At 38.2% G+C, this 25288-nt stretch overlaps 1 pseudogene; it reads left to right on the top strand.

The window, feature by feature from the left end:
• Positions 1 to 22235: 22235 nt before the first annotated feature.
• On the top strand, positions 22236 to 22790 carry LOC141511587 (ADP-ribosylation factor-like protein 2 pseudogene; annotated as a pseudogene).
• The last annotated feature ends 2498 nt before the right edge of the window (positions 22791 to 25288 follow it).

The following is a 25288-nucleotide window of genomic DNA, read 5'->3' as shown; positions in this document are numbered from 1 at the left end:
GAAATAATCAATAATTATATCCAAGAAAATGATAATAATGATACATCATACCAAAATTTATGAAATGTAGCCAAGGCAATTTTAAGGGGAAATTTTATAACTCTAAATGCTTACATGAATAAAATAGAGAAAGAGGAGATCAATGAATTAGATATGCAACTTAAAAAAACTAGAAAAAAAGAACAAATTAAGCAACCCCAATTAAATACCAAATTAGAAATTCTGAAAATCAAGAGAGAGATTAATAAAATGGAAAGCAAGAAAACCTTTGATCTCATAAATAAAACTAAGAGTTGGTTTTATGAAAAAGCCAATACAATAGAAAACCCTCTGGTTTATTTGATTAAAAAAAGAAAGACAATAACCAAATTACTAGTATCAAAAATGAAAAGGGTAAACAGACCACTAAGGAGGAGGAAATTAAAGAAATAATTTGAAACTACTTTGCCAAACTATATGCCAATATATTGGACAACTTGAGCAAAATGGATGGATATTTACAGAAATACAAACTGCCCAGATTAATAGAAGAGGAAATAAATTACTGAAATAACCCTATTTCAGAAAAAAAAATATTGAAGAAACCATTGATAAACTTCCTAAGAAAAAGTCTCCAGTCCAAATGAATTTACAAGGGAATTTTTACCAAACATCTAAGAAACAATTTTAAAAAACAAGTTATTACCAGGATAATACACCATGATCAGGTTGTATTTATACCAGGCAGGTTTAGGAAAACACTCAACATAATTAATCATATCAATAGTAAAACCAATAAAAGTCATATGATTATCTCAATTGATGCTGAAAAAGCCTTTGATAAAATACAGCATCCAATTCTAATAAAACACTAGAAAGTTTAGGAATAAATGGAGTTTTCCTTAAAATAATAAATAATATCTGTCTAAAATATCAACAAATATTTTATGTAATGAGAATAAACTCAGAGCATTTCTAATAAATCCAGGGGTGAAACAAGGATGCCCATTATCATCATTACTATTCAATTCAGTATTTAGAAATGCTAGCAGTAGCAATAAGAGAAGAAAAAGAAATGGAAGGAACCAGAATTAGCAATGAGGAAACAAAACTTTCACTTTTTGAAGATAATATGATGACATACTTAGAGAACCCAAGAAAATCATTTAAAAAACTCATTGAAACAATTAACAAATTCAGCAAAATAGCAGGATAGAAAATAAATCCACATAAATCATCAGCATTTCAATATATATGAACAACAAAGCCCAAGAACAAGAGATAGAGAAATTCCATTTAAAATAACTGTAGAACCCTAACAGCAACATAGGGGTGACGATCAACATTAATAGATTTGCTCATTCCATCAGTGCAACAATCAGGCACAATTTGGGGTATCTGTGATGGAGAATACCATCTGTATCCAGAGAAAGAATTGTGGAGTTTGAATAAAGACCAAAGACTATTACTTTAAATTTTTTTCAAAAAGTGATCTTATTATGTAATTTTGCTATCTCTTATACTTTATGTTTCTTCCTTAATGATATGATTTCTCTCTCATCACATTCAACTTACATAAATGTATACCATGGAAGCAATGTAAAAACTTACAGACTGCTTTCTGTGGGGGGGTGAGGGAAGGGCAGCAAGATTAGGGGAAAATTGTAAAATTCAAAATAAATGAACAAATTTAAAAGTTAAAAATATAAAATAACTGTAGACAACATTAAATACTTGGGAATCTACCTTCCAAGACAAACCCAGAAACTATGAACATATGATTCTAAAAATGTCAAACGCTTATGGTTAGGTAGAGTTAATATAATAAAAATGACAATTCTATCCAAATTAAATTTCTTATTCAGTGCCATACCAAACTACCAAATAACTACTTTGCCAAGCTAGAAAAAAAAATAGTAACAAAATTCTCATCTGGATCAACAAAAGGGCAAAAATAGCAAAGGAACTGATGAAAAAAATGTAAAGGAAAGGAACGTGGCCTAGCTCTACCAGATCTCTATACTATAAAGCAACAGTCATCAAAACTGCTGGTACTGGTTAAGAAATAGAGGAATGGATCAGTGGATTAGGAGAGGTTCAAAAGAAACTGCAGTAAATGGCTACAGCAATGACTATTTGACAAAGCCAGAGACATCAGTCTCTGGGGTAAGAGTTCACTATTTGACAAAAATTGTTGGGGAAAACTAGAAAATAACATGGCAAAAACCAGGCATAAACCCACATCTCACCCCCTATACAAAAATAAGGTCAAAATGGGTATAGGATTTAGACATAAAGAGCAATACCATAGCTAAATTAATAGATTAAAAAATACTCTATCTATCTGATATGTGGAAAAGGGATAAATTTATGACCAAACAAGATTTAGAGCACATTACAAACTGAAAAAATGAATGATTTTGACTATATTGAATTAAAAAGTTTTTGCACTAATGAAATCAATGCTGCCAAAATTAGAAGAAAAGCAAAAAGCTGAGAAACAATCTTCACAACCAGGAGTTCTGATAAAGGTCTCATTTCTAAAATATATAGAGAATTGCATCAAATTTATAAAGTCACAGTCATTCCCCAATTGATAAATGGTCAAAGGATATGAACAGATAGTTTTCAAATGAGGAAATTAAAGCTATATATAATCATATGAAAAAATGCTCCAAATCATTATTGATTAGAAAAATGCAAATTAAAACAGCCATGAGGTATTATCTCACACCTATTACATTAGCCCAGATGAGAAAAAGGGAAGATGATCAATGTTGGAGAGATTGTGGGAGGATTGGGATATTGATGCTTTGCTGGTGGAGTTGTGAATGGATCCAACCATTCTGGAGAGCAATATGGAACTATGACCAAAGAGCAACAAAACTGTTCATATCTTTAATCCCAGAAATTCCAATTCTAGGACTATATTCAGAAGAAAATGTAAAGAGTGGGAAAAGTCCTACATGTTCCCAAATATTCATAGCAGCTCTTTTTGTAGTGGCAAAGAATTGGAAATTGAGGGTATGCCCATTAATTGGGGAATGGCTAAATAAGGTACATGATATACTATGGTATGTGAATATTATGGAATATTATTGTTCTCTAAGAAACCATGAATAGTTGGACTCTAGAGAAGCATGCAATGACTTACGGGATCTGATGCTCAGCAAAAGGAGAAAAGCCAAGAGAACAAAGTACACATCAACAACATTATGAGATGAACAACCTTGATGGAAGCAACCCCTCTCCACAGTTCAGAGAGCTGGTACAACTCTATTTGACTGGTTGTGGGTTATATTATCCACAACCAGAGGAAGAAGAACAAAACCAAAGAAAACACACAGAAAAAAAAAAACACCCTTACCAACTGTGATGAACACTTTATAAAAATTATCTTTTATGCATCTCTTTCCCTTAATCCTAATTCCTCATGCCAAAAATCATTAATTTGTAAATATGTTTAACAAAATATGCATGTAAAATGCTAACTTGACTGTTCCCTGCTGAGGGGAGGTGGGGCTGGGAAGGGAGGGTAGAGGAAAATTTTGTAATTTGGAAATATGAAAATAAATTTAAAAAATAAAGTATCCAGTCTGAGGTTAGATTTGAATTCAAGATTCTCCCAACTCCAATTTTCCCCTAAAGGTGCTCTTTTTAATGGAACATCTGATATCGTACTCCTGTACCCTGTACCCTAAGTTGATGCTTCCTTGATGGACAAAATCTGAAGTAGTTTTTCAGATCCTTCTTTAGTGGAAAAGTATAAGAATCCTTCTTCAAAAACTCTATTTTGGGGTCTGGTTTTCTAGCTGGACCCCATACACACATGCATAATCAATTTAGAGAATGCATATGTTAATAAATATTCATGTTAATCTAATTCTGTTTTGTTCTTTCATGAGACATTTGTCCCTTATTAGAACAAACTGTGAAGATTAACACATGTTTAATTTTTTAAGGCAAAGTCATGGAGGTCATCACTCTTTCTGTAGAGGCAAACAATTGGAAATTGGGGGTATGCCTAACAATGAACGAGTTGTGGTATATGAATGTGATGCAATGCTTTTTGCCAGAAGAAATGATGAGCAGAATGTTCCAGAAAAGGTTTACATGAACTACTACAAAGTGAAGTTAGCAGAAGCAAAACTTTGCATATATTGAAGGACTTTGCTATTCTCAACAATACAATGATACAAGAAAATTCTATTAAAAATTTTATTTATTTTGAGTTTTACAATTTTCCCCCACAGAAAGCAATTTGTCATTCTTTATTTTGTTTCCATATTGTATAGATACAAGAAAATTCTAAAGGACTTATGATGAAAATTGCTATCCACTTACAGAGAAAGAACTAATGGCATCTGAATGCCAAGGGAAGCATTTTTTTTTCAACTTTATTTTCTTGACTTGGGTTTGGCTTTTTTTTTTTTGGCTTGTATTTTCTTTCACAACATAACCAATATGAAAATATGTTTTGCATGATTCCACATATGTAACCTATATCAAATTGCTTGCTTTCTCAATGAGGAAAGTGGGGTGGGAAAGATAATTGGGAACTCAAAATTTGGAAAAATAATGTTAAAAATGATTTTTACATGCAATTTGGAAAAAATAAAATAATTTTAAAAAACAACCACAACTGGATCAAGGAGTTTGTGGAGGGTCTCTGAAACGAGGCACAGGGAAATAGACATGTTGGACTCGCTTCTTTGGGACAGGAAAGACTAGTGCTTAGAATGCCAACCATTCACAAGGAGTACTGTCTTAGTTATTCCTTGGGGGACTGCCCCTGTGGCAAACATATTGGAGAATACCTGGAACTAGGTGTTAAACCACTTCCCTAGCACCACCCTTGTCCAACCCACTATGGAAATGTATTTAAGCAAGATCCTCAGACTGGAGCTCTCTCTTTTTCTCTTTTCTTCTTTGCAGAATGACCAGTCTCTAAATTGGAACCAAGTGCTCTTGGTCCTTGCTGCTGGAGCAATATAGCCCCAGTTCCATATGACTGGATTTATGCTGATCTAAGCTTTTCTTCTTTCCTCTCCTGGGCTCTCTGCCATTTACTTCTCTGTTCTTTCCTCTAAGTTCTTTCCTAGGTTATTTCTGTGCTTGTAACTAAATTCTTCCCTAGGTCTATATTACTTCTGCGGGGGTCCAGCCTCCACCAGGTCCTTGGAACCTGACAGGAGGGATAGAGTTGGGGAAATGCATTGAGTCAACAAAGGGGTAAAGGCAGGAGCAGGTTGACTGTCAGCTGCTTGGATTTATTTTTATAGTCTCAGAATCATATATGCTTCAAGCAAGCAAGCTAAGATCATTTCCTTGGTTACAAAACTGTACAATTTTCATCATTAATCATATAATTCATGTGGTTACAAGTTTTAATCATGTGATTAAAAGTTTATTAATAATCATGTAGTTGATTGATTTCTTATCCCTACTCAGACCATGATGACCTCAACCTGTTACCTTATTTATTACTACATTGTATAATTGTTAATTTATTTAAAGTTATTAATTAAGCAATTCTTTTATTGGAAAGTTTTTTATATTTTCTGTGTAAGTAATGTTTTTCAATATACTTCCTTAACAATCTATAGTGAGGGTCTTTTTGCTTGTCCACTCATCTGTTAACTCTTACAATAACCAATTTTTCTTTCAGGCCTTGTTGGTAGAAACCACGGTTTCTGTGACCTTTTTATTCTTTCCCATGAAACTAAGGCTGCTGGAGTTCACATATCGGTCACCTGTACTATTTTCTCACCATCTTTTTCATATATTCTTGTGTATGATAAGGGGGGCAAAACTATTAATTTCCCTGGAATTCTATCTGATTCATCTTGTATCTGTATTCCCTGTATATATTCTGACATCTCCTTGGAATTCCCAGTGTTGGGTTTTCCAGAAATATCATAATGTTGAAGCCTTTTGTATGCCTCAGGGAGAGGTAGTCCTGTTAAATTTGGACAGAGTTTATAATCTGTTTTATTCAAGGAATTTTTCTGAAATCCTTCCTTTATAGTCATTTCACTATTAGGATGAGTAAATATTGCAATCAATAATAGACCTATAAATATTGGTATGCATGGTATATATATATATACATACATACATATATATATAGATATAGATATAGATATAGATATAGATATATATGAAGGCAATGTTCCATCAGGCAGTGTGATTGCCTTGAGTCTTCTTGCTGTGACTGTGTCAAACAGCTTTAGAGACCCTGGCTCCCAACAACTTCTGTGAATAGTCCTGAGTTTTTCACTTCCAAGAACCCTTTTCTTTTTTTTACAACTTTTTTTTAAGGTTTTTGCAAGGCAAATGGGGTTAAGTGGCTTGCCCTAGACCACACAGCTAGGTAATTATTAAGTGTCTGAGACCAGATTTGAACCCAAGTACTCCTGACAAGGCCGGTGCTTCATCCACGATGCCACCTAGCTGCCCCAATTTCTTTTTTCTTTTTTTTTTTTGCAAGGCAATGGGGTTAAGTGGCTTGCCCAAGGCCACACAGCTAGGTAATTATTAAGTGTCTGAGGCCGAATTTGAACTCAGGTATTCCCGACTCCAGGGCCGGTGCTCTATCCGCTGCGCCACCTAGCTGCCCCTAAGAACCCTTTTCTTTATGGTGGTACCGTTCATTTCCCTGTCATCATCTTGACCTTAAAGGAGGATTCATCCTATTAGAGACTAGCCTCTAAAGAAAGAAATCAAAGGATATTTTAACCTGCATTCTCTGACTTTCACTCTTCATTCCTGAGAAGAATCATTTAAATAAAGTTTAAATTTAGCAAATGAGTAGGGTCTTCCAAGAGAGTTGAAAGGTATTCAGTATACAATGTAGATCAGCTATTGGCCACCTATTAATTTTATTTTCTTCATGCCAAAGAAATGCTTAACACCAGTGTTGATTGACTATGACAGTGACTTTATAACTATTTATATTACTCTAAGAGATATGTAAAACTTCAGAATGTTTTGAAGGATAATTAAAAGGTATTTCACATTTATTTCCTCCTACTGTAGTCACTGGCTACTTGAATTTGGATCTGCCTATGAGGAATCATTATTCAGACTCGGAAAAGCATGAGAGAGAGAATGAGAGAGAGAGAGAGAGAGAATGAGAGAGAATGAGAGAGAGAATGTGAGAGAGAGAGAGAGAAAGAGAGAAACAGCCAACAAGCTGGACCACAGGTCAGAGAATACTGCAGTCCTGAGCTGGAGTCCAACAATTTAGGATTTTATGTCTTGCCTCTCATCCAGAGGGCAAAATGTGAACTCCCTTTCTCTTACTGGACCAGGAATTAGGTAGAGAGTAAATAAAGCCTAAGAAGATCAGGATACAAATTTTACATTAAAGGATGAATCACTGGTGCATCAAGAATGAGGCTCTCCACCCAATATGAGCAGCCTTTAAGATTACAAATTGTTTCTGTTACAATCATAATTCTCTACTTCTAGTCAATTTACATCTCAAGTATAGGTGGGAGTTCTGGGGTGGCTAGGTGGCCCTTTGAGACAGTCTTGCCCTTGAGATAGACACAGTCTCCCACTGTCTTGTAGTCTAAAAAAAAATCTTTGAGTAATCTGACTGGATAACCAGAGAGTGACCTTTTTTTTCACAATTAACATAAACCCAAAGCAAAGATATTTAATGAAGTGGGAAAGGTTTTGTTTTGTTTTGTTTTGTTTTTTAAAATAGTAAAGAGGGGGCAGCTAGGTGGCGCAGCGGATAGAGCACCGGCCCTGGAGTCAGGAGTACCTGGGTTCAAATCCAGTCTCAGACACTTAATAATTACCTAGCTGTGTGGCCTTGGGCAAGCCACTTAACTCCATTTGCCTTGCAAAAACCTTAAAAAAAAAGAATAGGTGGGAGTCAATTTACATCTCTACCCAGTTTCTACATTTACAATTCTCTTCATCTTTCCTCTGCCTCACTGTCACTGTTATCCTCTCAAGATGGGTGTTGTAACTACTGGGAAATGTTTCTCTGATCTGTACCTTCTGTCTTAGGAGTACTGAACTCTTAAACTCACCAGATTGCTTCCAAAATTCAGAAATGTCCATCTCAAGATCATCTCTTCCTTCATCTATGTTTAAAAAAGGAACAGTTAGGGCTCTGTATACAATTTCAAATTCACTTAAGTTTGTGGAAGCTGCCATGTGATTCACATTTCATTATTTCTCCTTAGGTGGCAAGGATAAGCTTGAAGAGTCCTAACACTCTCAGTAAAGAGGAGGAGAGGTAGTCATTTCTTCCCTCCCCAAGGCAAATGGGGTTAAGTGACTTGCCCAAGGCCACACAGCTAGGTAATTATTAAGTGTCTGAGGTCAAATTCGAACTCAGGTACTCCTGACTCCAGGGCCGGTGCTCTATCCGCTGCACCACCTAGTCGCCCCATAGTCATTTCTTTTATAAGTCTTCCTGACTCAATGAGTAATCTGTTCTGCAGCAGCCTCCTTCTTTTGCTGCCATTACAGAGATCAACATGACAACCCAAAGTCTGTTAGGTCAGCATCCTCAAACTTCAAATCTTTCAGCACTAAGCTAGTTTGAAAAGCCATCTGTAAATGCAGTCTCTGCCCAGCCCAGATTGGAGAGTATTATATCTCTCTGTGCTTCTTTGTGTACACATTGTTCCTCTTAGTAAAAGGCAAGTAGAGAGAGAGGGAGCTGGTTATTTTTGCCTTTGTATCACCATTGCCTTGCCCTAAGGTCTACAATATGATAGGTACTCAATACATGCTTGTGAAATGTGATGGGGCAGGGGTGGTTGTAAGGGGGGGGGGGAATTACCAAAAAGTATAATTGTAGAACATTATGTGAATGTGAGCAAATAACAAAATTGCTAAATTTAGAAGTTAGAAATTTGGATCCTACAGTAAGGACCAATCCACTATGGAAAAAAAATGTATCCCTGAAGCAATGAGTTCCTTTTTTATGAATCTTTGAAGAATGGCAGACCAAAGGCAAGGAAAATGATAAGCCCTTTCAGATCACCCTCTAACACCTTTCTTCCCTCCCATTTCCCCCTAACTCACATCTCCAAACCTACCATCATCCCTGAATCGGCACACAGATTATTATCATAATATATAATGAACCATATTTTTACTATCCTAGTTTAGACTAATATGGTTGAATTCATTTGCCTTATTTTTAGAATAAAAGAGTCATATGTTTGTAAATAACAACACCTTTGTCAGAAAAGGCAAACAGAAGAACAGCAAAACTCAAATCTGAAATGCTACTATTGAAAAGTATCTGCTTCCTGCACAAGAGGAGAAGGATGGGTAAGGAATTGCATAGCCTGAAGCAGTTTGCATAGTTCTGCAAATTGTGTCTCCCAGTTCTGAAGAGTTCATTTTTCCCCCCCATATGCTATCTTACCACCTTCTTGACTGAAGAACTTCTAATGGCATTCTGATGCTAAAATAGGGGGGAAAACAAATAGACTCACTGAGAAGGACCCTTCTTAAGCACAATCACTCCCCAAATTCCTAGTTCACAGGTGCCCTGCTGGGAGCTATCTTATGATTTTTTCACAGCTAGCTTAGGAGACACCCCTCTCCCAGGCAGTAAAACCTGAACAATCTACCAGCACCATGCTAGGAACCTGAATTGTTTCCATTTAAATTGTCTTAAGAAGATTCTGAAGATCACCTGGCAGGACAAGAAACGGTCATTTCTTGAGCCAAATATCCAACAGCTGTTACTATAGAGAATGTAACTCCAATGGACTGGCCACATTATTTGAAAACCAAATGTACACTTGCTAAAAAAGACTATTTTATGAATAAAATAGGGCAAGCTCTCACAGGGGTATCACAAAAAGCCATACACTCTTAAGGTTTCCCTTAAGAACTTTGAAATTGATTGTGAAGCATGGGAGACTCCGGCACAAGACCTCCCAACATGGCATGCCTTTATCAGAGAGGGTGCAGTGCTCTATAAGCATGGCAGAATTGAAGCAGCTCAAAAGAAACGTGAGATGTGTAGGAGTGGTATACCCACCCCAGGTGTTCACATGAACTATTTGTGCCTGATTTGTGATAGAGCATTCTGAGTTCCTGTTGGTCTGATCAATCACCATTGGATGCACTATAACTTACATAATTTTGATTTTTTTTTCAATAATGAAGGACAAGAACCAATATGGTCCAGTGGTTAGAGTGCCTGTCCCAGGAAAACCTGAGTTCAGATCTAGTCTTAGACACTCACTAGCTATGTGACCCTGGGCAAGTCACTTAAACTCTGTCTCAGTTCCCTCCACTATAAAATGGAGGTAACATTAGTATTTGCTTTCTACAGTTGCTGCAAGATTCAAATGAGATAATAGTTGTAAAACATTAGCACATTGCTTTGGTACATGGTAGATGCTATAAAAATACATATTACTTTCCCTTTCTCTCTCTTGGAAAACCCAAATTCTCTAGTTTCATCCTCCTAATCTAGAGTCAGGAAGATCTGAGTTCTAATCCGATCTCAGATACTTATAAGCTATATAACTCCACGCAAATCATTTAATCACTGTCTGTCTCAGTTTCCCCCATCTTTAAAATAAAAATAATTGCACCTATTTCCCAAGGGCATTGTGAGGGGGGAAATTGTGATCATAATGTTGCCAATGATTTGTTTCTTGGGTTCAGTTCTGCCCTGCGAGGAATCGTGACTCAGACTCGGGAATGCAGGTTTTGGAAAGAAAATAGAAATTTATTAAAGGAAGCTATAGCATATTAAGAAAGGGATAGAAAAGTTAGAAAGAATTTAAAGAGAAGACCACATAGCTGGCCAGCATTCAGCATGAGACTGGAAGGTCAAAAAAGAGTGAGCCCTTTCCTCCTTTCTCTTAAGTTCTCTCCCTGAGTCCGTGGGAAGGGGTGGTGACCTGGGACGGACCCAAGTCCATCATTGGAGATTTGCCTTTTGGGGAGGAGGACCCTTTTGGGTGGTCTTCTAGGACCTGTGCTTCCTGGCTGCCCCAGAAAAGCAATGCAATTCAAGTTGAAGGTCAGTTTCTCAGGTGTAGCCTAAATTAGATGATAAAGGAAGATTCCTTTTACGATGCAAACAAAAGATTTACAAAGTTTGTCTCCAACTGATCTCATCACCCCCCTATGCCCACCTTTCTCTGTATCAATAATTGCAAATTTTAAACCTTAAAGCACTCTCTCTCTCTCTCTCTCTCTCTCTCTCTCTCGATATATATATATATATATATATATATTATAAATGCTAATTATGATGATATGATGATGATGATGATAATGATGATGCTTATTTTCACATCTTCCTGCTTATTATACCTCTCTTCAGGAGTCCTAGGGAAAATTTCTAACACTAAACTTTGGTTTGGCTCAGGTGTCCTTAAAAGGAGATTAACAGAATCCTTCTTGAAAGGTACTCACTTTAGAATAGCTATCAGCTATGACAGTTATTTATTTCTTCCATTGTAAAATAAATGCTTAAAACACAAAAGACTCATAAATACACATTTATATGTTCATAAAATAGTATACTCTCCTGAGAAGTAGGAAAGATCTCAGTATTGCTGAACAAATTCACTTTTGCCCCAATCTGCCCTGTCTTACTAGCAAGTCAAAGTCCAGACTTTTCTTGACTATCTGGGGTATGGCTATGGTCATCATTAACCCCAAAAAGGGTGTCATTGCAGGAAGTACTTCCTACTGGACAACCAACACCCAATTCAGATATGCTAGGCTCTTTCAAAATCATGAGAGATGGGGTGGCTAGGTGGTGTAGTGGATAAAGCACCGGCCTTGGAGTCAGGAGTACCTGGGTTCAAATCTGGTGTCAGAAACTTAATAATTACCTATATTTGTGGCCTAGGGCAAGCCATTTAACCCTATTTTCCTTGCAAAAAGCTAAAAAAAATTTAAAAATTAAAAAAATTAAAAAAAATAAAAATGAGAGAGCTAGTTGCAAAGGTTGGATGTTTACTTCTTTTAGGATGGCTGTTTTGTGTCCCATGCCAAGGGAAACAGAAAACAAGAGACAGCCAAGGTACAACAGATCTAGTATTAGACATTAGACTTCTCTAGGTATATTATATATATATATATATATATATATGCATATATATATATATATATGTATATATATATATATGTATTGCTTACCCCATGAATGTAATGCAATTGCCTTTAGTGGGACAGGAGGTAGAGGAGGATAAGCTGGAGAATGACTTCCCCTTGCCTCCAACTCCCTTTGGTACAAGTCCCAGAGTGATCTAGTGTTGACTGTCCAACAAATGCTCCACCTTGAAAGAAACTTCCCTTACTATAGTCCAAAGAATAAATGACTCTTGACTTGGTCACCAATCCTCTGTGACACCCACCCCTACACAGGGATCAACCAGAAGTCACTACATCCATTAGTGGGGCACCAGAGCACATGAAAGGATCAGGCAGCAGACCCCTCCTCATACATGGACAATAATACTCCATGCCATATAGAGACTGTTATAGGTTCAAACTGTATCAAGAAGATTCATTCACTCACTAAGCATTTATTTAGCATCTAATATGTGGATATTTAGAATACAAACCAAAAGGACAGTGTAAATTAAAATATATACAAAGTAATTTCTGATGGGAGGTTACCAGAAATGGGCTGCTATTTGGATAAATTTTCTGGTAGAAAGTGGCACTTACAGTGAACTTTGAAGGGAGGTAATAATTCTACAGAGTTTAGATGAAGAGGGGGTGGGTGCATTGCAAGCATGAGAAATAGCAAAGATGGGGAAACAAAAAAAAGGAAAGTCATTTATGGAAACAGCAACTAGTCAAGTTTGGCTGGAAAATCGAGTATGTAAAGAGAGTAATGGGAAAAAGACTGGAATGTAAATTGGAGCCAGATTATAAAACTTTAAAAACCAAACAGAGGAGTCTGTGGAGCCATTGGAGTTTCTTGAAAAGGGGAGTTCCATGATCAGAAGTGGGATTTAGGAATATCAATTTAGCATCTGTGTGGAAGATACATTAAAGAAGGGAGAGACTTGGGTCATCGTAAGTGTCCAGTCATGAAGCAATGAAGTCCTGAAGGAAATGGATCAGAAATATTGTGGAGAAAAAATTAACAAAACTTGAGAACTGATTAAATATAAGGAGAAGAGGGGAAATGTAGCAAACCCAGATGCCTCAAAAGATGTTTTCCACAATGTAAAGACTGACAAATTGCTTTCTGGGGGGTGGGAAGTGAGATTGGGGGAAAAATTGTAAAACTCAAAATAAATAAAATCTTTAAAAAAATAAATTAAAAGAAATGCAAAACAAAAAAAAATAAAAAAGAACTAGGGGCTGTCTTCATGCTAAGATAAAAAAAAAGATGATGTTTTCCAAAATTAATAAGGACTTTAGGGAGAAAGGAAAGTTTTGGAGAAAAGATTATGAGTTCTCTTTTAGACATGTTAAGTTTGAAATAGCTATGAGACATCCATCTGGAGTTATTTATAGGTATAAATTCAAGAGAGTGATGGGTTGAATAAAAAGATATGATAGGGATTAGAGTTCCCCATTTCCCCACAATAAGGATTAGTATTCCCAACAAAGCAACCAGCTATCCTTGGGACTTTTTTTTGTCCCCTGCCTCATTTGAGGCAAATTTCTGGTGACCTAAAGGCATTAAAATATCCCAATCACATTGAGTAAAGGCCTCTCCAGTTTGGCAGATTTCTGAAAACCACGCAAATCATCAATATCCTGCTCTGCTGCCGTATGGAGACTGGAACTAGGGGTAGCAAAGAGGTTAAGTCTCACAATGTTCTAGTTGAATATCTGTAATGTATTAGGCTAAAGTAATATACATTTATTAACAGATCATGCTTCATCTATCATTATATCCCAAGAACCGAAAGTTGGGATATACTAGAATAAGAGAGACAATTTTAAAATTTTCAGTGTGAGCATTTACCCTTGGAAATAAATAAATGTTACAAATTGAGATTTGATATATTGTTTTGCTAAATGCTTAGCAAGTTATGGGGAAATATCAATAATGCAGATTAAAACTAAAAATATGTACCATGCACATTTTTCTCTCAGAATACTGACTGTTAAACATTCACCAGCACACCCTTGCTTATCGGGGATCAGAAATAACAGACAATGTCTTCCCTAACATTTTCTCCTATTTTTTTCTAATTTTGCCTTGAAATGTTTTTTTTTTCCTAGATTTTGACAAGGCAAATGGGGTTAAGTGGCTTTCCCGAGGCCACACAGCTAGGTAATTATTAAGTGTCTGAGACTGGATTTGAAACCAGGTACTCCTGACTCCAGGGCCTGTGCTTTATCCACTGCACCACCTAGCTGCCCCTTTGCCTTGAAATTTTAATTCTTTTTTTTCTTTAGAAAGATTTTATTTATTTTGAGTTTTATAATTTTTTCCCCCTATTCTTGCTTCCATGACCCCACCCCCTGGAGAAGGCATTCTGTTAGTCTTTACATTGTTTCCATGGTACACACTGATCTTAGTTGAATGTGATGATAGAGAAATCATATCTTTAAGGAAGAAAACTAAAGTATAAGAGCTTGCAAAATTATATAATAAAATAACAGATTTTTTTTTCCTAAATTGAAGGTAATAGTCTTTGGTCTTTGTTCAAACTCCACAGCTCTTTCTCTGAATACAAATGGTATTCTCCATTGCAGATAGGCCAAAATTGTCCCTGGTAGTTGCACTGAAAGAATAAGCAAGTCCATTAAAGTTGATCATCACCCCCATGCTGCTGTTAGGGTGTACAATGTTTTTCTGGTTCTGCTCATCTTGCTCAGCATCAGTTAATGCAAATCCTTCCAGGTTTCCCTGAATTCCCAACCCTCCTGGTTTCTAACAGAACAATAGTGTTCCATGACATATAAATACCACAGTTTGTTAAGCCATTCCCCAATTGAAGGACATTTACTTAATTTGCAATTCGTTGCCACCACAAAGAGGGCTGCTATAAATATTTTTGTACAAGTGATAATTTCATCCTTTTTCATAATCTCTTCAAGGTATAGAACCAGTAGTGGTATTGCTGGATCAAAGGGTATGCACATTTGCCCTTTAGGCATAATTCCAAATTGCTCTCCAGAAAGGAGAGCTCCACCAACAATGCATTAGTGTCCCAGATTTCTCACATCACTTCCAACATTGATCATTGTCCTTTCTGGTCATATTGGACACTCTGAGAGGTGTGAGGTAGTATCTCAGAGATGCTTTAATTTGCATTTCTCTAATAAGTAATGATTTAGAGCAATTTTTCATATGACTATAGATTGCTTTGATTTCCTCATCTGTAAAGTGCCTTTTCATATCCTTTGACTATTTGTCAATTGGGAAATGGCTTGTTTTTTTTTAATTTGAGGGCTGCAGGAAAAGAGCTTCTCTTAGGTGATCTCTCCAAAATATTTCAAAAACCTTAAAATTATGACTCTAATCAAATTTTCAAGAAACAGAAACCACAGAAAGATTCGGTGAGGCAATTCTCCATCCCAAGGTAATCTGGAAAATAGAGGAAAAACTCTGTTCCATAGGATTGGAGGGGTGGCTGTGCCAGAGAGAAGGAAGTTCAGCCTCCCAGGAGTAGTCCCAGGGCACCTGGGAGCAGTGGCTCCTGACAGCAGAAGCAGTTTCCTGACCTGTACCCCAGGGAGCACCAAGCACAACTTGGAAAATCAGCAGGGAGACCTGAGCCAGAGATAGCGCGAAGCCCAGGTCTTCAGTGTGGTCACGTCACTCAACATGGTCACAGTACTCAGTGTTGTCAGTCGTGGCAGCCCATATCCAGGAAACAGGAGTAGGTCCATGGAGTCACACAGCAGGAGCTTCCAGGCAGCTGTGCCCAGAGTAATCAGTCAATGGAAGGTAAGGGAGTAGAGGGTGATGGCTGAGATCTGTCCTCTGTCCATTGAATAGGGCTCTGGGGCTCTGACCACATTCAGACCCTGGTCACAGTCTAGGCGCCCCCAGAGCAGTGACTCCCCCCCTCACAGCCCCAAGGCAGAGGGGTGAGCTTAAGGTCATTCATAGACCAGGAGAGCAGTCAGAGTCTCACACATTGTGGGCCTTGTGGATTTTTCCAATAATACTCAAAAGCTCAGGAGGCACCCCAAATCCAGGCACAGGCTGGGGAAATAAGTAAACTAAAAAGAAGGAATCTGACCATAGACAATTACTTTGGTCCCATGGAAGACTAAACCACACAATCAGAAGATGAGAAAGTCCAAGCTTCTGCATCTAAAGTCTCCAAGAAATATAGAAGTTGGGGGATTTTGAAAATCAAGTAAGGGAAAAATAAGAAAAACTGGGAAAAGAAATGAGGGAGATGCAGGAAAAACATGAAAACAAAGTTAGCAGCTTAGTCAAAGAGATCCAAAAAAATTTTGAAGAAAATAACATGTTAAAAACCAGCTTAGGTCAAATTGATAAAACAGTTCAAAAAGTTATTGAGAGGGGGCGGCTAGGTGGTGCAGTGGATAAAGCACCGTCCCTGGAGTCAGGAATACCTGGGTTCAAATCTGGTCTCAGACACTTAATAATTACCTAGCTGTGTGGCCTTGGGCAAGCCACTTAACCCCATTTGCCTTGCAAAAACCTAAAAAAAAAAAGGTATTGAAAAGAATGCTTTAAAAAGCAGAATTGGCCAGATGGGATAAGCAATCTCTGAGGAAAACAAATCCTTCAGATATAGAATGGATCTAAATAAAGCTGATGACTTTATGAGAAATCAAGATACAATAGTTCAACACCAAAAGAATGAAAAATTAGAAGAAAATATGAAATATCTCATTGAAAAACAACTGATCTGGAAAACAGATTCAGGAAAGATAATTTAAAAATTTTTGGGATACCTGAAAGTCATGATCAGGAAAAGAGTCTTGACCTCATTTATAAAGAATTCCTGGGGGCAGCTAGGTGGTGCAGTGAATAGAGCACCGGCCTTGGAGTCAGGAGTACCTGGGTTCAAATTTGACCTCAGACAATTAATAATTCCCTAGTCATGTGGCCTTGGGCAAGCCACTTAACCCCATTGCCTTGAAAAGAAATAAAAAAACAAAACAAAACAAAAAAAAAGAATTCCTACAGGAAAATTGCCCTGATATCCTAGAATCAGAAAGTAAAATAGAAATTGAGAGAATCCCCTGATCTCCCCCAGAAAGAGATTTAAAAAAACCCAGGAATATTATAGCCAAGTTCCAGAACTCCCAAGTCAAAGAGAAAATATTACAAGCAGCCAGAAGGACACAATTTAAATATCGTGGAGCTGCAGTCAAGATCACACAGGAATTAGCAGCAACTACATTAAGGATGCCTAGGGCCTGGAATATAATAATTCAGAAGGCAAAAGAGCTTGGAATGCAACCAAGAATCAACTACCCAGCAAAACTGAACATCCTTTTCCAGGGGAAAAGATAGACTTTCAATGAAACAGGGGAATTTCAAATGTTCTTGTTGAAATGACCAGAGCTGAACAGAAAGTTTGACCTTCAAATATAGGACTCAGTTGAAGCAGAGAGATTGGAGAAAAGGGTAAATTATGAGGGACTTAATGATAATGAACTGTGTGTATTCCTGCATGGAAAGATGATACTGATAATACTCATATGAACCTTCTCATTTAATAGAGCAGGTAGAAGGAGCTTTTATAGATAAAGCACAGAAGGATATGAAATAAACTCTCATATCCTGCAACTCTGCTAAAGTTGCTAATTATTTCCTAGTAGTGTTTTTAGATGATTTTGTGGGATTATCTAGGTATTCTATCATGTCATCTGCAAAGAATGAGAGTTTTGTCTCTTCCTTTCCAATTCTAATTCCTTCAATTTCTTTTTCTTATCTTATTGCTGAGGCCAATATCTCTAAAATGATATTGAATAGTAGTGGTGATAATGGGCATTGTTGTTTCACCCCTGATTTTACTGAGAATGCCTCAAGTCTATCCCTGCTGCATATAATGCTTGTTGATGGTTTCAGATAGATATTGCTTATTATTCTAAGGAGCAAAGCATTTATTCCTACACTCTAGTGTTTTTAGTAGAAATGGGTGCTGTATTTTGTCAAAAGCTTTTTTAGCATCTATTGATATAATCATATGATTTCTGATAGGTTTGTTATTGATATAATTAATTATAAAATAATAGTTTTACTCATATTGAACTAACCCTGCATCCCTGGAATAAATCCTACATGGTCATAGTGTATTATCCTAGTGATAACTTGTAATCAATTTGCTAAGATTTTATTTAACATTTTGGCATCTATATTCATTAGGGAGATAGGTCTATAATTTTTTTTCTCTGTTTTAACCCTTCCTGGTTTAGGTATCAGCACCATATTGGTATCATAGAAAGAATTAGGTAGAATTCCATCTTCCCCTATTTTTCCAAAGAGTTTATATGGAATTGGAACTAGTTGTTCCTTAAATGTTTTATAGAATTCACTTGGGAATCCGTCTGACCCTGGGGATTTTTTCTTAGGGAGTCCAATAATGGCTTGTTGAATTTCTTTTTCTGAGATAAGGTAATTTAGATATTTAATTTCCTCTTCATTTAACCTGGGCAACTTATATTTTTGTAAATATTCATCCATTTCATTTAGATTATCAAATTTATTGGCGTGGAGTTGGGTAAAATAATTCCAAATTATTACTTTACTTACATTCTCATTGGTGGTGAGTTCATCTTTTTCATTTATGACACTATCAGTTTGATTTTCTTCTTTTTTTTAGTCAAATTGACAGAGGTTTATCAATTTTACTGGTTTTTCATAAAACTAGCTCTTGGTTTTATTTATTAGAAATAGTTTTATTGCTTTCAATTTTATTAATTTCTCCTTTAATTTTTAGAATTTCTAATTTGGTATTTAATTGGGGATTTTTAATTTGTTCTTTCTCTAATTTTTTTAGTTGCATATTTAATTCATTGATTACCTCTTTCTCTAATTTATTCATGTAAGCATTTAAAGATGTAATATATCCTCTGGCAGCTACCTTTAGTGAATCCCATAGGTTTTGGTGTGTTGTTTCATTATTGTCATTACCTACGATGAAATAATTAATTCTTTCTATAATTTGTTGTTTGATATACTCATTTTTTAAAATTAGGTTATTTTGTTTCCAATTAGTTTTGGGTCTGTATCTCCCTGCTCCAGTATTGCATATAATTTTTATTGCATTATGATCTGAGAAAGATGTATTCACTATTTCTGCCTTTCTGCAGTTGATCATTAGGTTTTTATGCCCTAGTACATGGTCAGTTTTTGTGTAAGTGGCATGTACTGCAGAAAAGAAAGTACATTCCTTTCTATACCCATTCAGTTTCCTCCATAAATCTATCATATCTGCATTTTCTCACAATCTATCTACTTAACTTCCTTCTTGTTTATTTTATGGTTAGATTTGTCTAAATCTGAGAGTGGGAGGTTGAGGTCTCCCACTAGTAGAATTTTGCTTTCTATGTCTTCCTGTAGCTCTTTCAGCTTCTCCTCTAAGAATGTAGATGCCATACCATTGGGTGAATACATATTTAGTATTGAAATTACTTTATTGTCTATGGTACCTTTTAGGAGGATATAATCTCCTTCCTATTTCATTTAATGAGATCTGTTTTTTCAGCTGCTTTGTCTGAGATAAGGATTGCTATCCCTGCTTTGTTCTCTTTAGCTGAAGCAAAATATATTTTGTTCCAACCTTTTACCTTTACTCTATATGTATCTCCCTGCTTTAAATGAGTTTCTTGTAAGCAGCATATTGTAGGATTCTGTTTTTTAATCCACTCTGCTATTCGCATTTGTTTTGTTTTGTTTTTTTTGCAAGGCAAAATGGGGATAAGTTGCTTGCCCAAGTCCACACAGTGGGGTAATTATTATGTGTCTGAGGCCGGATTTGAACTCAGGTACTCCTGACTTCAGGGCTGGTGCTCTATCCACTGCACCACCTAGCCGCCCCTCACTGTCATTTTAAGGGAGAGTTCATCCCGTTCACATTCAAAGTTATAATTATGAATTCTTTATTGCCTTCCATGCTGTCCTCCCTCTGTATTTTTCCCCTTTTCCCCCTTTATCCAATTACCCCAGTATTTTGTTTCTGAATACTGTCCCCTTCGGTGTGTTTGTCCTCCCATATCAGCCCCTCCCCCTTTCTTTCCCATTTCCCTTTTCCCCTTCTTCCTTCCCTTCCTTCTGTTAGTTCCCCTTCTTCTCCCCCTCCCTATCCCCTCCCTCCCCTTTCCCCTTTTAATGCTTGAAACGTAAGATAAGTTTCTTAACTTAACTGAGTGTTCATGTAAGTCAACTTTAGGCCTAGTCTGATGAGAGGAAGATTCACATGATTCTCAGCTCCTCCCTTCTTCCCCTCTAATACAATAGGTCTTTTGTACCTATTAATATAATGAGATTTACCCCATTCAATCTCCTCCATCCTTCATTTTCCTTAACTGTCCCCCTTTTTAAGGAGGTATTGTTCTTAAATCATTCTATCTGAGGCACAGAAAAGTCATGAGTGTCCATCACTTCTGGCTAAGTATATTCTCTCTAATAGAGTTACAATTCTCAAGAGTTATGAGAATCTTTCTCCCAGGAAGGGACATAGTCAGTTTCATCTTATTGGAGAGCAGTTTTTTTCTCTACCTTTTCATGTGTCTCTTGAGCCTCCTGTTTGATGTCCAAATTTTCTATTAAGTTCTGTTTTTTTTTTATCAGGAAATGTTAGAAGTCTTCCATTTTGTTAAATGTCCATCTTTTCCCCTGAAAGAGAAGGCTCAGCTTTGCTGGGTAGTGGATTTTTGGTTGCATTCCAAGCTCCCTTGCTCTTTGGAATATCTCATTCCAGGCCTTAATGTTGATGTAGACAGGTCTTATGTAATCCTTACTGTGGCTCCTTGGTATCTAAAATGTTTCTTTCTGGCTGGTTGCAGGATTTTCTCATTTATCTGATAGTTCTGGAATTTGGCCACAGCATTCTTTGGTGTTTACATTTTAGGAACTCTTTCTGGAGGGGAGCAATGTATTCTTTGAATAACTGTTTTGCCTTCTGGTTCCATGATATCAGGTCAATTTTCCATCACTAAATCCTGTAATATTAAGTCCAGGTATTTTTTTCTCTTCAGCTTTTTCAGGAAGATCTATAATTCTCATGTTATTTCTCCTCAATCTGTTCTCGACATTTGAGGGGGCTGAGCCAAGATGGCAACAAGAGAGGATCATCTCTTAGGTGCTTTCTCATAAAACTTATAAACTAAGGACTCAAACTAAATTTTTGAGAGACAGAACCCACAGAGGGACACAGTGAGGCAGTTCTCCTACTCAAGGTAACCTGGAAAAGAGCAGAAAGGCTCTGCTTCCCGGGGTTGGAGGGGCAGCCCTCCAGAGGGGTGGCCTGCCAGAACAAAATAACTTCAGCCTCTTGGAGGCAGCCCCAGGGAGCCGGGAGCCGGGACTCACAGAAGCAGGGGAGTTTTCTGACATACGCCCCAGGGGAGCACCGGGCACAACTTAGGGGAACAGCAGGGGACCTCTTCCAGAGAGAGCACATGAAGCCCACCCCACAGGGCACACAGCAAGCAGCATGGCCAAGGTAGTCCAGATCCAGGAAACAGAAGCAGGTGGAGGCAGTAAGCAGGAGCCCCCAAGGCATGAGCCCATTGAGAAGGGAGTGAAGAGAGAGACTGCAGAGCTCTGTTCTCTGCCCCTGGAAGAGGACACTGGGGTTCTGACCACATTCAGATCCTGATCGAAGTCTAGGCCCCCCCAATAGAACAGCAGCCCCCCCACCTCAGCCCCATGGCAGAGTGGGGCGCTTATAATCATTCAAAGACCAGGAGGGAAGATGGAACATCACACACTGAGATCCTTGTCGGAGTGTCCCAAAAGCTCAGGAAACACCCCAAAGCCAGTCTTAGGCTGAGAAAATGATCAAGCAGAGAAAAAAGAGGAACACCATTGAGAAATATTTTGCCTGTGAGCCCAAGAAGGATCAAAACACTCAGTCTGAAGATGATGAAACACAAGCTCCTGCATCTAAAGACTCCAAGAAACCAGAAATTGGGCTTGGGGTATGACAGAGCTCAAAAAAGACTTTGAAAATCAAATGAGAGAGTTAGAAGAAAAACTGGGAAAAGAAGTGAGAGAGATGCAGGAAAAACATCAAATTGAAGTCAGCAGCTTAGTCAAGGAAATCCAAAAAATGCTGAAGAAAACAGCATGCTAGAGGAAGGTGCAGCATCTGGGAGGGGAGACGGGGACCATGGGGCTTCTGACCATCCTGAAGAAGATGAAGCAGAAGGAGTGGGAGCTGCTGCTCCTCATGCTTGGCCTGGACAATGCAGGGAAGACCACCATCCTGAAGAAGTTCAATGGGGAGGACATCAACACCATCTCACCCACCTTGGGCTTCAACATCAAAACCCTGGAGCATCAAGGGTTCAAGCTGAATATCTGGGATATGGGTGGACAGAAGTCACTGCACTCTTATTGGCAGAACTACTTTGAGAGCACTGATGGCCTTATCTGGGTAGTGGACAGTGCTGACCAGCAGCGTATGTAGGACTGCCGCCGGAAGCTGGAGAGCCTCCTTGTGGAGGAGCGCCTGGCAGGAGCCACTCTCCTGATCTTTGCCAACAAGCAGGACCTCCCTGGGGCTCTGTCCTCTAACAGTATTCGAGAGATCCTGGAGTTAGATGGCATCCGCAGTCACCATTGGTGTATCCAGGGCTGCAGTGCAGTCACCAGAGAGAACCTGCTTTTGGGGGTCGACTGGCTCCTGGGTGACATCTCCAGCCATATCTTCACCTCTGAATGACCCCTGTGTCCAAATACCAGCTCCTGGACTGACCCCTTGACCCACCCAAAAAGTGGCCCCTCCATGCATCCCCGGCTCCTGCCACCCATCCTGATCCTCTCTAGCCCAGGGCCCCCAAGGAGTCAGGTTCAGAGGTGGATGGAAGCTGGCAGGACCCCAACTAATGCCTCCTCCCCTGTGTCATAACCAGATGCTACACATGCTGTTTAAGGGGAGAGACCCTGCTGCCCTGCTGCTCTGTGAGAGTGCCTCCCCCACCCAGGGAGGAGCAGCCACCATTCCCCAGCCCCGTCCCTCCTGTGGCTCTTTGTCTATGGATGACAAAGCAGTGGGAAGCACTCCGGTGCCCTGAGTCTCCAGGCCCCTTCCTCTGCCCAGCTGATAGAATAAAAGCCCATTGTACCCCTAAAAAAAAAAAAAAGAAAAGAAAATAGCATGCTAAAAACCAGCTTAGGTCAAATGGATAAAACAGTTCAAAAAATTGTGGAGTTCAAAAAGTTATTGAGGAGAAGAATGCTTTAAAAAGCAGAATTGGCCAGATGGAAAAAGAGATAAGAAAGCTTTCTGAGAAAATAAATCCTTCATAGAAAGAATAGAACTCAGGGAGACTGCTGAATTTATGAGAAATCAGGACTCAATACTTCAAAATCAAAAGAATGAAAAATTAGAAGAAAATGTGAAATATCTCATTGAAAAAACAACTGATATGGAAAACAGACTTAGGAAAGATAATTTGAAAATTATTGGAATACCTGAAAGTCATGATCAGGAAAAGAGCCTTGACATCTTTTTCAAAGAATTACTACAGGAAAATTGCCCTGATATTTTAGAAGCAGAAGGCAAAATAGAAATGGAGAGAATCCACTGATCCCCCCAAGAAAGAGATCCCAAAAAACCAACTGCCATGAATATTATAGCCAAGTTCCAGAACTCCCACATCAAAGAGAAAATATTATAAGCAGCCAGAATGACACAATTCAAATACTGTGCAGCTGCAGTCAGGATCTCACAGGACTTAGCAGCATCTACATTAAAAGTTTGTAGGGCTTGGAATATAATATACCGGAAGTCAAAAGAGCTTAGAATGCAAGCAAGAATCAACTATACAGCAAAACTGAATGTCTTCTTCCAGGGGAAAAATATGGACATTCAATGAACGAGGGGAATTTCAAATGTTCCTGTTGGAATGGCCAGAGCTGAACAGAAGTTTTGATCTTCAAATACAGGACTCAGGTGATGCACAGAGATTGGCAAGAAGGGGAAAATATGAGGGACTTAATGATAATGAACTGCATGCATTCCTGTATGGAAAAATGACACTGATAATACTCATATGAACCTTCTCAATTAGTAGAGCATGTAGAAGGAGCTTTTATAGATGAAGTACAGGAGAAAGCTGAATTAGAAGATAAAATATGGTGTAAAAATGGAGTCAATAGAAAAAAGGGAAATGTAATGGGAGGAAAGAAAAAGGAGAGGGGGAATAGGCCGAGATATTTCATATAATAAGATTTTTCTTTATTACAATGAGCTATTGCGATGATATGGAATGGGGAAGGCAAGGGGGAATGAGGGAATCTTCACTCTCATCAGAGGTGGCTAGGAAAAGAAACAACATATGTACTCATTGGTGTGTAGACATCTGGAGTAAGAAGGAGGTGGGGCAGGGGGAAAGGGTGGGGATGTGAATGATGGAGGAGAGCATGGACCATAGGGGGAGAGTGTTCAGATATAACACATTTTCTTTTTTACTTCTTTCAAGGGGCTGGGATTGGATGGCCTGTCTGGGACCATAGGGCCAGGTAGATGCTGTTCCTAAGGGGTGGTATGGGGGCTCGGGTCCTCTTGGCCCCATGGCCAGGGATTTTTTCTGCTGCACCACTCAGCTACCCTACATCAGAATTAAAGTGAAAGGAGAGAGAAAATATAGTACATGGTAGTGGAGAAATAAGAAAGGAAGGAGTTGCGATCAGCAATGGCAACAATGGAAAAATATGGAAGTAACTTTTGTGATGGACTTATCATAAAGAATGTGATCCACCCACGACAGAGTTGGTGGTGTTGACACACAGACTGAAGCACATTTTTTTATTACTATTATTTTGGAGGGTGTTCAGGGCAAATGGGTCTGTGTGGCCTGCCTGGGGCTGCATAGCAGGGTGATCTTTAGGTGTCTGAGGCTTGATTTGGACCCGGGTGCTCCTGGCTCAAGGGCCAGTGGTCTGTCCACCACCCAGATACCCCTATTATTATTACTATTTTACTTTATTTTGGGTCTTTTTTTTTCTTTTTTTTTTTTGGTTTTTGCAGGGCAGTGGGGTTGGGGTGGCTTGTATGTCACACAGCTGCGTGATTGTTGGGTGTACAGGGCTGGATATGGGCTCAGGTGCTACTGGCTCCAGGGCTGGTGCTCTGTCCACTGCACCACCTGGCCATACCTACAATTATTACTATTATTTTTTAATTTCAATTTTAATTTTTTTCTCTCCCCTTTACTT

This window comes from Macrotis lagotis, chromosome 2 (assembly GCF_037893015.1).
Source record: "Macrotis lagotis isolate mMagLag1 chromosome 2, bilby.v1.9.chrom.fasta, whole genome shotgun sequence".
Taxonomy (NCBI): Eukaryota; Metazoa; Chordata; class Mammalia; order Peramelemorphia; family Peramelidae; genus Macrotis; species Macrotis lagotis.
The sequence above is the reverse complement of the archived record's forward strand: the minus strand, read 5'-3'. Positions and strand labels throughout refer to the sequence as shown.